This window comes from Syngnathus scovelli, chromosome 4 (genome assembly GCF_024217435.2).
Source record: "Syngnathus scovelli strain Florida chromosome 4, RoL_Ssco_1.2, whole genome shotgun sequence".
NCBI classification, from domain to species: Eukaryota; Metazoa; Chordata; class Actinopteri; order Syngnathiformes; family Syngnathidae; genus Syngnathus; species Syngnathus scovelli.
In genome coordinates, this window is record NC_090850.1 from 19,264,409 (window position 1) to 19,280,896 (window position 16,488).

At 41.3% G+C, this 16,488-nt stretch overlaps 1 long non-coding RNA gene across 1 annotated transcript in view; it reads left to right on the plus strand.

Annotated features, from left to right (window-relative positions):
* Positions 1 to 16,041, plus strand: part of LOC125966874 (uncharacterized) — a 109,775-nt gene extending 93,734 nt beyond the window's left edge. Inside the window, exons 3-5 of the long non-coding RNA XR_007480559.2 lie at positions 921 to 1,140; positions 3,630 to 3,675; positions 12,382 to 16,041. This is a non-coding gene — a long non-coding RNA (uncharacterized lncRNA). The remainder of the gene's footprint in view (positions 1 to 920; positions 1,141 to 3,629; positions 3,676 to 12,381) is intronic.
* The last annotated feature ends 447 nt before the right edge of the window (positions 16,042 to 16,488 follow it).

Genomic DNA, 16,488 nt, shown 5'->3' on the forward strand with positions numbered 1-16,488 from the left:
GTCGCTTCGGATTTGCCTGCGAGAGCAACGAGACTTCGCTGATTTGTGTGACAAACACAAATGCTTTTAAATTCCCAGAGCCCCGGCTCCTTACCAGCCTCATACCTTGTAATGCATTATTCACATCCTTCTCCTGCAATTCCCTCACCCACCCAAACACTCGCTCGCCCAACCCTCTCGCATCACTGGAGGAACAGCCGCAGACTACTCAGCAGGCAGGAAATCCATACGGCCTTGACATTTTTGCTTCAAGCGGCCAATTAACCAAAGGCGGATATTTTGTCTCTTGTACTTAACGGCAAGGACATAATGATGTACTCAAATTTCAGCTGGCCTATCATGATTGCGAGTGGATCTCAACGACTCAGATTGTATGCATCCGTTTTATTTCCTCGAATCATGGCCCTTAATCTAGACCTAGGGACCGTTGTGAATAAATACCTGTCCTCAAATAAGTTTTACCTCTTAGGTGAGTCTTTATGCAGGATTGGACTCGTGAGGTGAGCCATGCAAAGGGTAAGGGTTAGGGTTAGAGTTAGCTCTGGTGAGCTCTGTGTTTGTTTTCATTTTGCTTGCTGAATTGTTTTTTTTTTTTTGCTAACGTGAAAATGTACAATTTTGTATAACTTTATTTGCCTTGCAGAACGGAAGCAATTAATGATAGATATCCTCTCTCGGATCCACTCAGGAATTGTCTCTCTGCCTAACACGTAAAGGCATATGGCGAATCTTTGTCCGACCTCCTTTTGAAACTCGTCACACTTTCTCTTTGTTCTCGGGCATGTCAGTTTACTTACAAAATAGGTTGTGTCACCCGCCATTGATGAATAATGCATGGACAGCAGCCAGCTTATTTTCCCTTTAATAATACTGAAATCTTCTGTAATATTAAGTGATATTTGCATGGATCTCTGTGACAGAATGGAAGCGATGCTGAGATGATCAAACGCCTTTCGGGTCACGTCATCTATCCGTCTAAAGCTTCTCTTCGAACCACTGGAGGGAATCCCTCACCCCCTCCCAAATAACACCAAATCACTCACTTTTCCGGCTCTTCGTCTCCTCCCCATCCCCCGCCGGAAGACGTGTCAGGAACCGACGTCTGTCACGCTGTCCCACGGCGGCCTCTTGATCCAACAAGTGAGTGGCGCCTCATGTCTTGTCACCTGTTATCTCCGCCGTGTCTCGTGCTTCTGCATCTGATCACTCGCAGCTTTCTTTTACAATTCTTGAGCGCTTTGACGTTTGTTCATAACGATTAGAATTGATGAGTTTGGATGAAGAAGAAAGATTGGATTAGCGGTTGGCATCCCAGAGTCACAGTTCTAAGCTTTTGGGGTGTAAATCTCGGTTTGGACTGGGGACATGAGTCAAATCCATATTTAAACTATTAAAAACTACCATAAAATTAGAAACCAAAAACTGTTCCAGAGTTTTCCACAGGGAAGGAATCATCTTTGTCCCTGATTTTCCCCATGGCGCCTTCCTCTCTGGCTTTGGCGGTGACAGTCGGATTAGGGCGACCTGTACAAAACTGTTGTAGGTACAAGCATGCGGCATGTACTTTGGATTAATAAGAGGCGATAATATATGTGTAAAGACTTGAGTGCTACCTACAACCCCCGAGAAGTCCCGTGGTGAGCGTGCAGCACCGGAGCTGAGAATTAACCGAGAACTCGTGGCGACATCTGTTTCAGGTGTGCAATGAGCTGCGGAAAAATCAACATGACATGTCGGTAACTCTAAATAGCATTAATATGCTGTTGCATCATCTTTTACCATCCAAGAAAAACTGTACTCGATTGGCTTATTCCTACCTAGCTACTTAGTTTTAGGTGATATGAGGGATGGGCGAGTACCAATACCAGGTATTGGTATAGGTGGTAATACCAAACTTTTTTCAAGGTATTGTGATTCACGACTCTTGTGGCCATTTTATAATCAGTAACTAGAAATTAGAAGAACAGAAAATCTGCAATATCTTCATGAAAATTTCTACCCGTATTTTTTCCATTCTTATAAAAGTTGTTTTATTTAAGTCTATTATTTTAGTTATTTATTTTTTGTTTTTTCTTATGCTTTTTATAACATGAAGCCACTTAAGTAGCAAAGGGGAAATGTCTAAAGATAACCACTGATTCAGACAGATAGAGAAACAGGTCTAGCTTAGTGCTAACATGCCTTTAAAATGACAAACACTCCGTTTTTGTTTGCTTTTAGTTCTGTGTGAGATTGTGCATATTTTGGTAGCTGTCAGCTTGTCAGCAAGACTTTTTCCCTAATATCACATTCCTCAGCTTGTCACACAGCGTCCACAGCGAGGTAGAAGGCATGAGGAAAAAAGCCACGGGGCATACCAGCGAGCTTAGACACACCACAAATATCCACCCTGAGATATGACACACAGGCTCGAAGTTGTGAAACATCACCACAGAGCGATAGCATTCTCCTTTACTATCTCTCACTCTACTTTTGTTTCTCCTTTTTTCCACCTCCTTTCTCCCAGTGTTCCCACAGATTTCCCTGCTGTCGGCTCAAATCACGAACCCCCCCGAGCCACCCCCAAATCTGTTAGCCAGTTAGCGATAGGGGGGCCAGACTTAAAAGGAAAGTCTTAAGGACGAGAGCTTATACAGTGTGCCATATTTTGTTAAATAACTATGAGACGACGCCGGTGCCAATTCGTCAGTAATTGTCCCTTCTGGCGGAGTCGTGTTGAAAAGTGCCGGTGGAAGCCTAAGCTCGAGATCACCGCAAGTGTTAATCTTCTTATACTTAAGGTATCAGGTTTTTTCTTTTGATGTCGCTAAACATGTTGACTCCTATCTGGGGCGCAGAAGGCAATCCAGACATAGCTATGAGCCAGATGGGGGTTTGTCTGTCTTCTTCTTCCAAAAATCTGCAGCTTTACGTGTGTTCTTGCACCAGCCGTCATTATGCTGCTAAAATAAAGCAACAACAAGACAAGAAAAGGAGGGGGAAAAGGGATTGATTTTGCGCTAATTGTTCTTTTCTTGGCTTGATCTTTCCTGGTTGTGATTCATATTTAATGACGTGCAATCTTATTTCCCAAGCAGTTCCACAGTTTGTTTCTGTGGGACCTGTTGAGTCAATTTGACACTTCCAAGCAAATCAATGTGGCGATCAATTAACTTAGTGATGTGTGAGACTTATACTCCAATTTTCATTGTATACCTGCTGTACAATAAAAATAAAGGCCTTCTATCCTATCCTATCCTATCCTATCCTATCCTATCCTATCCTATCCTATCCTATCTTATCCTATCTTATCCTATCCTATCCTATCCTATCCTAGCCTATCCTAGCCTATCCTAGCCTATCCTATCCTATCCTATCCTATCCTAGCCTAGCCTAGCCTAGCCTAGGCTATGCTATTTTATCCTATGCTATCCTATGCTATTGTATCCTATGCTAGCCCATTTTGTCCTATCCTATGCTATCCAATGCTATCCTATTCTATGCTATCCTATCCTATGCTATCCTATGCTTTCCTATCCTATCCAACTTTGCTCAAAGTGAAAATTAACTGCATCTGATGAACTTGAATGTGTTTGCTCACACGTATCTGACAAAAGTTTTTACACCAGTCACTTTCTCCATTAAAACAGAAGCAGTCAAAACATTGCCTCCCAGACGGACGCCTCAAAGTCAAAGGTAAAATTACAGTCAAAAACATGCCTCACGCTCACAGTCGATTCGATAGAATGTCTTTCTGAGAAGTCCTCACTTGTCTTTTTCTTAACACAAACCTGAACAATTAAGTTGTTCACATAAATCTTTCAACATACGGTACACATTTGAAAAAAAGAAAAAGAAGTTCCCTCAGGCATTGAGACATTTTTGCTTTATTGCAGCATGATGAGAAAGTAACAGAACAGTGTTTTGGTTTGCAAGTTTGTATGATTGAAAAATTGCTTTGCACGCTAATTTAGAAGGAGAGATTAGCGCATGTTGACACATGTACATAGATATACAATGATAGATGTTTAGAAGGCTAATTTTAGGGATTTTGAGTGATTCCCAACACAAGTGTGTCCTGAGACAAATTAAAAAAAAATGTCTTAACATACTTAACTCAGTCACGCAAGTATAAGATAAAATAACTAATCGTGTTAAAAATATATCCGGATCCAGATTTTTTTTATTATTTCAAACACGACAAAATAAAATACAGTAAATTCAAAACTTTTTTTTCCAGTGTAGAAAAGCTGTCGCACATTTTTAAATATAAAATCGATACACTTATTCATAGTTATCACACTAAAATTATACATTTTTGACTGTCTCTGATAACACCAAGCTCAAATGTAAACAGTTTTCCCCCTTCCAACTGCTTAGCTCCAGCTTGTTGGATCAATATTAGCATGTTTCAAAACCACAAGATGAAGTGGCCCTCAGTAGAAAAAGTTTGGACTTTCTGTTCCACACGATCATTACACTGGGAGAACAATCAAAGCAACACTGTGTACTTGCCTTTCAATCCCAACTGAGCTTCAAGCAGCCCTTGACAAATCTCCACCTGCGCAAAGGATCAGTGTTGTTGTCGTACATGCGGGAACTCGCCTTGATCCCTCAGCCTCCTCACCCGAGGCTCTCCCATCAACCGACTCACTGACTGACGGATTGATGGGAGAAGCTCACCTGACGCTAAGGAATCAAGTGATTGATCACCGAGGCTCACCTGAGCACTCGAGGCGGCGCCGATGCAACAAACGCAACGCCGGACCCCTGAGAGGGATCCTCTCTTTCTCGGCGAGTCCACCTGAGTCCCTGGGGCGGATTCCCCATTGCAGGCACCTGCGTGGTCACCTGCACTGCACGTATTCCAACATCCATCAACAAATGTCTAAAACAGTCAACCTTTAGTTCAAGTGGTAATAAATAAAACTAAACTCAGTCCGTTTGTTTTTTCCCACAGTGAAAAATGTAATCCATTTGTTCAAGGTTTAAACCGTCACCAAGATAAAAACAGAATTCAAGCTTGAGATTTTTTATCACATTTTGACATTCCTAACTGTTATATAAGTGTACAGAAACAGAGGTTAACCACAGTAAAATAAATGAAAATTAAAATACTAAGCTATTCACTTTGAATTTGATACAACTTATTTTTACACCTGTATGAATTTTTAAAAACACTTTAAGGATGAATAGTTTTTGTCACTCCCGTCTGTTGTCTTACGTTTTTAATGTCACTACTAGTACAGGTGATTTTTACTTTTATTTTAGTTTTCTATAGTCCCATTTGTAGTGTGACGCTTAAAAATGTTTTTAATAAAGAGAGAGGAAAAACAAACACCAACAAACTAGGCTGGCTCTACATGCGTCATATCATCAAGATTAATTTATTGCGTTTTTGCTTTATTGTGTCTCATTGTGACATTATTAACTAATTGTCGTGCTTGTAAGACTACGAAGAATCCCAAAATGTTGCATAAAAGTTTACTCATGCAGTAAGTCAATATTTTAATGACGTTTTGATTGTCAATTAGATTTCCTAGAACATTTTGTGACTTCAAACAAACGAAATGCTCGTTTTGAAGTCGAGAGGTTCCAGTCTTCTGTGACTTGGCATCGTATGTTTCAACGTAGCACATGATGAGTTCATAAATGTAATCGTCCTTAAACGCTTTGCTTTAAAAATGTGCCAACATAATTTGCTAATTTGAAGCTTGGAAAACATCAAACCACGTCTCTGTCTTTTTTCCCAAAGCCATAAAACGTGTTGCCATACACATAAATGGCCACAGGACCCCCCCTTAAGCCCAGGCAGGTTCTAACAGAGCCGGACCCAAAGCTTATTATTACATTATTGCCGGGATGACGCGTGGCGGGTATAGACTGGCATCAGTCAAAGCCACAATCTGGCCCCCGCGGGGGTCACGCCAAAGCTGGCACTTTAAAGACAGCACTCACATCATCCAGCTAATGATGGAATTACAGCACTGACTCACCGTGTAGCTACATGTAAGCACCGGGAGGACGGCAATAGATTATAGTCTGAGGGGAGGGAACAAGCGAGAGAGAGAGAGAAAAAGTAGTTCCCGAGAAACGCAGCTGTCAGTGGGGAAGAAAGATGGAGAGAAGGAAAGAAAGGTGGAGGAGGACATAAACTCCCCGAGAATGAAAGCTTAGATTATCGTAATTATGGCCCTCTTTAAAACGCTCAATACTGTAATTATCATTGAGTCATACATTCAGCAGAAGGGGGCCGTTTAAAGGGGACATGTCATCATTGTCTGCGGCTAAAAAATAAATAATTTTTTTTCTTAAATGGCCTTTAAGATATACGCACTGTCTTTTTAAAAATGGGTAGCGTCAATAAACAAGAATGGGACGTAATGGATTATGTCTGGCTGTGGGTTTGTTTTCAGCGCTGGTTGCTATTTGTTATTACACTTCTCATGAATATGTGGATATGTTTAAGGTTTGAGGCATGCCCACTCATTTGGAGCATCTGAACTGCCTTCAGAACGCCTTCATGCCAAAAGGCTTGTAAGTGCAAGCGTGGCCACTGTTAGCCTCTGTTGTGGCAGCTCTGTGTAAATGCTGCGGTCGCTCTGTTTTCTTACTTTGCTTTTATTCGTTTTTTTGTTTTTATGGTCTGCTTTGAAGAGGGAAAATTACATCCGTATTTATAACCTCCTGTCATGATTCAAGTTCCAGAGGACACAGATGGAGTTGGGTGGTAGGATATGGGCCTCCGTGGTGGTTCTGGGACAACTCTACGAGACATAACGCCACTTGTGGAGGAAATAGCCTGTGAAGACTTGACTCAAAGTTAACAGTGCGGCCACAGACGTTTGTCGGGTTTTCCCAAACGCAACCCAATTAATGTCCAGAAAGTTTTCAAGAAGGAGTTCCGTTTTAATATTAAATTATGTTAAAATATCATAATGGCAACAGTTTCGGTTTCTATTTGTGCAATTATCCATCAGACAAGTCTCCACAAAATTGTCCAGGTACCCTTTCCAAATGTGGAGTCGCTGTGTCCAGACAAGCGCCCCTCTTAACTGGCCCATTATGGTAACACACACCTTGTAAGAGAAGTCAGACACCTGAGACCTGAAGTCAGGCGGCTGGAGGGAACAAGAGCGCAGTTTCCATCTGCTTGAACCCTCTTGTACTTGACTTTTGTCAAACTCTTTGTGATGATTGTGGGAGTCACAGGGAGATTATCTGATGGCACTGTTTGTGGCCTTAGGCTCTTGTAATGAATAGACACAAAATAAGATTTAAAGGGCAAACTTGGTCCACGGTGTACAGATATGATACCAGTACTCTTCTTTGGGGAAATGAAAATGTGACGTCATAAGGTTCCAGGTTCGATGACTGGTCTAATCATCCGTATATAATTTGCTAGCTAGCTAGCAATTAGGGATGGACGGACAGATGGATGGATGGTATTACGATGCCTATAGAAACGCCATGCAAACAATTAATAGGCCATAAACAAACTCTAAAAGCAACTTCATATTATTTCTTGAAGGTTTAGCTGAACTCGTAGCTTCCGCATTATGTCAATATACCCACGTAACCTTCTTTTCCTACTGTGACCGAGGATCGTCTTCACCGCAGTTCGATCACTGGTAGCGGCGGCAACGCTGGAACCGACCCTGTTAAAACTTGAAAACATTCCCTCGTCAAACCACCGTGACTGAGTCGATTAGGCCCACATCCACAGGCAAACACTCTTATTTCCTGCAGATATTTGGGGCGTTTAATACTAAAACAATGCCGCTTGGCGCACTGAGCCCTCCCGTTTGCTGCATGCTCTATTATCCCCATTCTTGGAGTTAACTGAAATAAAGCAAACAAACGCTTGGGTGTATAAAACAAACGCAGCCGTGCCAGGCTTAATCATTCCCCCCGATGAGCCGTTTCATATGTCTACAGCCATTAAAGTCACGGGAGTCGAAACAGAAACAAGCGTTCCCTGCCTATGTGGTCTAGCCTTTGTAGAAAGCGTGTCATTGATGACACACGGCTGTATGCATATTTCATCGGGACATGCATATTTTACAGTGTAATCCTTGGCACACCGCTGCTTTGTTCACTGTGTGTGAAAGGGGGGCGGGGGGGGGGGGTCCTGAAGACTCGGAGGCTTTCCTTTGTGCGGTTTGCGTTGGATCAAGAAAAACGAGAAAATTGACATTCACAACCGTCTAACTTTTACCGAGAAACCTTTGATAATAATAGAAGGGTTTGACGGGTTTTTCCCCTCTTTTTATTTACTGTAATTTACCAAATGAGCTGGAATCATTTTTAAAAAACGATTGGAAGCTGTGACAGACTGAATAGGAACGTGATTGCGCGTGACGGTTTCCTGTGTTTTGTCTTGCTCGGCATTGCGGTTGAGGGAGAGATTATACCGTGCCAAAGGAATGTTTGCTTGTGAGAGAGGCAGCATCCATTCAACATTAAAACAACAAACAAAGTTAGCATAGCGGCGATATGGTTTGCTTCAGGTATGTCGACTTCCTCCCGCATTCCAAAAACATGCATGTTAAATTCAGTTCAGACTCAAAAGGATATTAAACTGGCGGTTTTCTACATACATGATAGCGTAGCATTTACTTTGTCCAACTTTGATTTAAAACCTGAAATATGTCTTAATATGATTAGAAGATCCAATATTTTTCCAGTTTTTTGTTTTTTGGGTTGTATTTGGAGATGGTCAATGTGACAATCGCCTTCTGTAAAAACACGAAAGCAGACCTTTCTCCTCATTTAAAACACTGTTGCTCTTTCATTGAGGACGAGATCGCATGTCACGTTTGTCTGTTGCCAAAACGTTTCTCAAGATTCCAGCGACAGATAACTTATCTTAACCTTGTGTTACCGTAGAAAGGTATTTTGTTTATGCCACTCAAGCTTCGTGTCGAATCTGTAGAATATGTTTCTCTGGATGGACGGACAGACGGATGTTGAATGAAAACGTTTAACATTATTGTGAGGAATTTATTGTTGGTATGCACATTCCTTTGTCCTCCAGCATCCGTGTGCCTTTTGGATAATATCCCCAAGAACGAGACAAGGTCATATGCGTAAAGGATCACGCCACGCTTTCGATGGTCACTGACTTACAAATCATAAGTATTGATCACGGCAAGGATGTTCCTGAATGTAGGGCAGACGGTAAAATCATACCCACTTAGACTTAATAGCCCACATTAAAGCAATTATGCACACAGACTGGGACTGTCTAACCGTAAGCATATTAGGCCAATCCATATATTTTCTTTTTTTTTCCTTCTACCCTTTTACTTTGCATTTTTTGCCCATGCAATTTTGATAATGAATCAGTGTTTTACTCGGTATTGACTTGCTCAGGGTGGAACAGTTCTAATTGGTCGGATGACCCCACGTCGGCTCGTGGCCGCGCCGTCTTGTAGATAAAACAGTTTAAGTCGATGACATAATGCGCATAAGGTTTTTATATGTGTGTGTCAATACTCTTGTATTTACTAATGACAGAGCAAGCACCCAAGCGGTTGACCCGCTAATGAAGTCGGCACATCGGAGAGTCTGTCCAACAGGTCAAGGACTCCAAAGAGGTGCTCGGCAACTGCGACGGGACAGTTGAGGACTTTTGAGCAGTTGAAATGAAAATTAAATGGTTCAAATTCGAGAACTCACACAGGCAACAGTGTGATTCTAACTTACTGGTGATTGGCCTACGTGCTCGGGAACCTGCTTACCGTCGGGTCAATGTGTTTCAAAAAGGAGGAGCACACACACAAAAAAAAAATCCATCCCCTGTGAGCTTATCAGAGCCAAGGCAGCCGCCAAAAGGGAACACTTAACGCAGCGGGCCATTCCTATAGCTTCTAATTTTGACTCCCACTTAGGGCTTATGATATATGGGCATGTTATTTAAGGATTTTTGAGGCTGAGATGAGATAGTGCGTACATCCACAAAAGAATATTGGTCGCGTTCTCAGTAAAAAACAAACACGTACGAAACAGCCCAGAGAAAAAAAGCCAAAGAGGCAAAGAGTAGTTTATGTATGTAATGGAATTATATTAGTGAACAGTTAATTTCCAAATTTTGCTGTATGGTTATCATCAAACCACTTTTGGTAAATTTATATATTATATTATATTATATTATATTATATTATATTATATTATATTATATTATATTATATTATTTGCATTTATATTATAATAATTTTACATATTATTTTATTATGATTGCACTTCAATGTACATTGAGATGAAGTTCTGAGACTTGTGTCAGGGTTTTGCATGATGCGAAGTCTCGGGACCCAAGTGCAAGGAATGATGATGCCACTTTTGCTACAATCATCTTCTAAAGTATGATAAAAATGCATTTCTAACCCCAAATTTGTACATTTCCACTGATGGATGCTTGGTACTCTGCAGTTGAGTAACTAGCCCAGTAACCATTTGCTCTTCCTTGCCCCTCGTGTACTTTCAGGCTCCATATGGCTTCTAATTTTGACTCGTAAATTCAGGGCTCATGATATGCGGCCGTGTTATTTTGAAACTACGGCTGCACACATACATCCGAGTATAGGCTGCTTTCTCGGAAATAAAAATCCCACGTCATCAAACTCTTTCATTATCTAATGTTAACACTCCAGAGATGAGTGCCTGGAAGATATGGGTTTATAATTGCTTTTATTGGTTTATTGTGCCAGCCGAGCAGCTCTTTGAAGTATTTAAGGGAGCATCCTAATGAACGAAGAAAGGGATTTCATCTCTAAGGGGGATGATGATGATGATGGGGGGTGGGGAGTGTGTGTGCATGTGGTGGCGAGGGGGAAAGTGAGGTTGGGGTGTGTGCGTCGTTGCCATGCGTTCTTTTGTGGAGCTCAAACAAGTGTGGACTTAATCAAGCACATTTGAACACAGGGCAGGTGAGTCTGTGTAATCGGGTAGAAACGCCTCCGATGCATCGGACAATGGTTATCGGGGTAGGAGGGGCTTATTATGTAAATATTCAGAGACAGAAAAGTTCATTTAGGACTTTTGACCTCATTCATTGACCATGAATCAGCATGAGAACATCCGAGAAGGAGTGTGTTTTGTTTTTTCAGCTTGGCTTATTGATATTTTGTTGGATTTAGACATTGACTCAACTTTATGCATCCCTTGGGACACAGAAATAGTACAAACGAGAACATTGCAAGGTTGCTCAGGAAATGTACTTATCTCGTAAGTCAAGGTGCTTGGCTAACTAGCAGCAAACATTGGCATTGTTGGGTGGGCGAAGTACCGCGGTTTCACAAAAAATGATTCGAATTGAAGCAAATTGAGAGTACTTATGTTTTCAGTCTCAAACTGCCAATTGTGCTCATCTTTACCCACATTCTCATGCCCGTCGGATCAGTCAGGTTAACAGCCGTTAAAGAGGAGGAGGAGCCGGGCGACATTATCTCACGTCTGGCCTTTCGTGGCCTGGCGAGCCACATTAGCAAGTCCAAAGAAAAAGCGCATTAGTGTATATACTACAAGCGTTTGATGAGCGGCGAGGCAATAAATTCATTAATCATCATTATATGCCTCATCAAACCCTTTGCCAGCCTCTCCATGGGAGTTACACAAATTAGCCAGCGAGAAAGCAGTCACTTCAGAGGAGCCGGGTAAGTGCTTTTTGATTGCTTTTGTCGACAATGCTTTCCGTGACAAGCTCATAAATCACACCTTTCTGTACTTAAAAGTGCTTTTACCGTGAACCCCGATCACACACACAATCACACACAAATAACAAAAAAGGAGGAGGTTTTTACTAGCGTTGAGTCTCTTTCACCCATTTATTGAGGATTCTTCCTCGCTGAAGCACAAAAGAGGCCTGAGCACAAAGCCCAGAGGGCAGAATGAACTGCTTTTACTGAGAATAAACTCATGTTTGACTTAAGTCATAGTCATTGGTGACCATTTGGAGAACAATTTAATTAATTGAGGCCTCTGCTGGAGTAAATGCTGGGCCTCACTTAATCACCGGGTGTGTTGCCACTTGCAATACTAAGAAGATAAATAAGTAATGAAATAAAATGTAAAAAGAACCATAAAAATTCATTTAAAAACCAATGCCAATATTTTGTATATGATGTTTACAATTAAAAAAGTCAAAGTCTGCTTCATTGTCAATTTCTTCACATGCCAAGACATACAAAGAGATCGAAATTATGTTTCCCACTATCCCACGGTGACAAGACATAGTACACAATATACTATTACCACCATGTGTCACATTGCGATAACCAAAACAGCAGCACCTACCAAAGCTCTGGCACATTATAAATGTTATTTGTATTGGCTGGAATGTTAACATCCCTAGCAAAGATTGTAAATATGTCTTCTGTGATTTAACCCACCTCTCACCCAAAGATCCATTGCATCGTCACGAGGAGGAGTTGAGCCGGCAGGTGAGGCTTACCTACTGCAGCGATCGCATACTTCCATCCAGATGGCCTTTCCATGCAAGACCAACAAATAAGTCATCAGACCAGAAACGTCTCTTTTTTATTGAAAAAGGAGGTCAATAGATGATTCGGCCCGATCCGTCATGAGCCTCCTTCCGGGCTTCTCCGTGTGTTGGACTCATCAGGGAAGGGTGGCAGGGCAGGATGTGGGGGGGCTTGCAAGTGAGGGGTGGTCTTTATCTGTTTAAAGGCACGCTCTGATGAGATTACCTATTGGCTGTAAAGCACACTGTTAATCTGGGTGCGGCAAGCCAACACACTCCCACTGGCTTGGAGCCACTCTTTTTGAAGACGTTGGAGCCACCACTTCAATTTTCTTTTGGAATCATCTGGGGGACTTAATGAAAGGCATGTGCATTAATATATCTCATTTCAATTTGGCTGTGTTTTACAGTGGAATCACTACAATTAATTTGCCGTCCAATTTTTTCAACATTTTTATTCCCATGGGACATATGACTTATAATAATCCTTGCCAGAGTCCAACTGTTGCCATCATGAAAGCTTTATTAACGATACAGGTGGCTTTTAGATAACATTACTACTGCTATGTAAGTGTAAAAAGTGTTTAAAAATGTAAAAATTATTTAACAATTATGAGTAAGTGCAAGAAAGTCATGTGCAAATAACATGAGAAAGAGGCACAGGCGAAATAAGAGACTGGGAAAAAATGAAACTTCTTATTGTTCATGTCAGTTTTACTGAAATGCCATTAAACAAAAATAATTGTTTCAGCAAAGCAGTTATTAGCTTAGGAATGTTCAAATGGTGTCATGATCTGATTACATTTAGTTTTGTTTCAAGTCAAGTCAAGTCAAGTCAAGTTTATTTGTATAGCCCTAAATCACAAACAGTCTCAAAGGGCTTCACATAGCCAAAAATTGACAATTATTCTCAAAGCATCCCTCGATCTTAAGCTCCCAAAAGGCCAAGGAAAAACTCAAAACCCCTGCCAGGGGAAAATGAGAAACCTTTCATATTTTGTTTCATATGCCTTTTTTTGTCTTGCTTGTTAGGGCATCACTTTCCACCTGTGTGCGTCAACCTGGTCCCTCGCGTTAACCAATCAGCTCCCTCCAACCATTTGTGTCTTGTCCAGGTGTTTCTGGTTTTCTTGTCAGTTTGCTTGTATTTAGTTCTTGGGTTTCTTTCACTTCTCTTTTGACTGTTGTCGCTGTCACGTTGGTTTGCTCTTGATGATTTGTTTGTTTGAGTTTAGGTTTCTCCAGATCTTTGTTAGTGCTTTTGGTTCGGAGTTTTCCCAAAGTATACCTGCTGGTGTTTTTGTTAATAAACACTCTTGAGTGCCCCTTGCTACTCTTGGGTTGTTGATCCCACCATGCAATTTTAACAAACCTGTCACAAGATGGAGTCATACCATATCACCCAAGACAAAACCTAATTCAAGTCATTTCCTCGCATGACAACATTTGGTGCACGGTGTTGAGCAGAATGGGTACAAACATCCAATTGCCTTTTTGCCTCTTCCACTTCCAAATCCCTTCAAATTTTAGCCCTTGAATGCTTTCCCAAATGTTCCTGGTGAAAGCCATCAAAGCTAACTAAAGCACAAAACCCTTCATTTGGTGTCTTAGAATTCTATTTTTCTTCTACTATCAACCACCAGGAACAGGTTGTGATGTTTTTGATTGAGCAGCATATGAGTGACATCTCACGACAGCACATTACTAAATTGCTATTGGGACACCATTACACTTATGGGGCCCCTTAATGCCTTCATGCATCCCTCTCTCCACTCATTGTGTGGGAGTGAAGGACTGGCCTGGACACCCCCCCCCCACACACACACACACACACACACACACAATCTAACACAGGCATAGACTAACACACACTGAGCAGAAAATAACTTTGAAAGAGGACAGTTTAAAAAAAATGTGTTGCCCTGTTTATCTCCATCTTGGGAGCTAATCCAATTACACAAGTGGCCATTTGCATCCATCAGGCTACAACCAACAGAGAAGGTCCACTTTAGTTTACAACATGGCTGAGGGAGAAGCGTGCAGCAACGTCCCAGAAGAATTGTGTGTGTTATGGTACCGTAACACTCAGTCGATGTGTGTTTGTGTGCGTGTCAGGCTTTATTACGGCGGTCATTAGGACTCATATCTGTGCGCTAATGTCGAGCAGATGTTGAGAAGAAAGGGATCATTTGAAAAGGGCAAATGTAAATAAACATCCCTCCCTCACCGGACCCCCTCTGAAGGGGGGCTGAAAGAAAACACTTAATCAATCTCCATCAGCGGCGTTAATATTGTCATCTTTAGGGGTCTCGTCTGAATGGCCTCGTTAATGATTTCCTCACAAATTATATTTATAATGACACTTTTTGTGCCGGGAATCAAATCAAGTCAGAAACCCTAATTTTCTAATCTATAAAAATCATATTTATGCCATTTTTCAAAATGTGTATTCAAAAACAACTGTTAAAAATATGTAGATATTTAAAAAAATATTGTTGTGGTGCCTGCAATGCAAGTGCATTCACAAGATGGCTAAGAGGAGTGTCATTCATTCATTCATCCATCCATCCATTCATTCATTCATTCATTCATTCATTCATTCATTCATTCATTCATTCATTCATTCATTCATTCATTCTCCAGACTGCTCATGCCCTTTGACTTGTATTCCTTGGCCACCAGGAGGCAGTATAATGCAGCCATTCATAATAAACAAAGAAGAATTGTGAAAGTAGTCATTTTTATTTAATAAATAATATTGTGTTTTGTCTGTCTATGTGTGTTGCTGCACAATTTATGTTGCTAAAAGAATTGTAACCATGGCGACACTGATGCGAGTTTCATTTGGCCATCTGTTGGCATTTGTTTCATGTTACACTGTTGCAGCCTAATTAGAAATTGGAAGGATGGAAACAACAATGTAAAGAAATAAAAGGTTAACCGCTTGTGTGTATACTTGCGTGTTTTGGAATCGGCCTCTTCTTCCCGCTGCTCCTCGTTCTCCTCCAGGGCAGGGCAGAGGCCCTCGGCTTGGATCAGGGGACGATGCCGATATGGAGGCAGGGAAGCTAATAATCGTCATTGCTAAAAAGCAGCTACTATTACTCAGCACTGCAACTAAATCCGTCAGTTTTCACAACCTGAATCGGCCCTTTGGCCTCCTAAAGGACTTCATAGTTCATCACTCTCACTTAATGTTTTCCACCCCCTTCTTCTCCTTCTTTCTCCTCATACAAATGTTTTATTTATGTAGGGGGAGGTCACTTAAAACATCTCGCTGCAGAAAATTACACGTGTAATCTCTCCCCAGAGGAGCTCTCTCGGCTGAAATAAGAAAAACAGTCGGTGAAGCGAGTGAGCGGCCGCGAGAGAAAGCAGCGAAAAAATAAAAAAGTGCTAAATCACTCTTTCCCCTGCCGCCACCTTATCTGAGGTGGCTTTACAGTATGTCCGGGAGGCTTTTAGAACCCACACTTAACACGGCCGCACTTTACCTTGACATGTTTATTCTTTCTCCCCTAGTTTAAGTGTGGAGTTATTTTAAATTTTGGGGTGTGCAAAATCTGGCTCGGGGACCCAAATTGAACCTACATGAAATGAACTACATGGTAATCAAGAAAATTTGAAGGCTATCAAAGAAACTCGCGGAATAATGGCTGGCATATCACCCTCACAGTTCCATTTTTTTCTGTTTAGAGTTTGCATGCTTGCATTTATTGAATAATCAAAATTGTGTATTATTGTGCTTGAATGTGGATGTGTGCTCCTGACCAGTTTAATGTGTACCCAGCCTTTCGTCTCCAACTCACCTGTGACCCAGAATGAGGACAAGCGCTAACGGCCCAAAACACAACACGCTGCAATTCCATAATCCTTAATCCAACTTGTCCTTTTACGCAGCAGCTCTGATACAATACATAGAAACGAAAATGTGACTGTTGAAACTCAATTCAACTAAAGACTTTCCATTACAACATTATTGCATTCCTCATTTGGCAACACTTGAGTCAATGAGTAATCCGTCATGT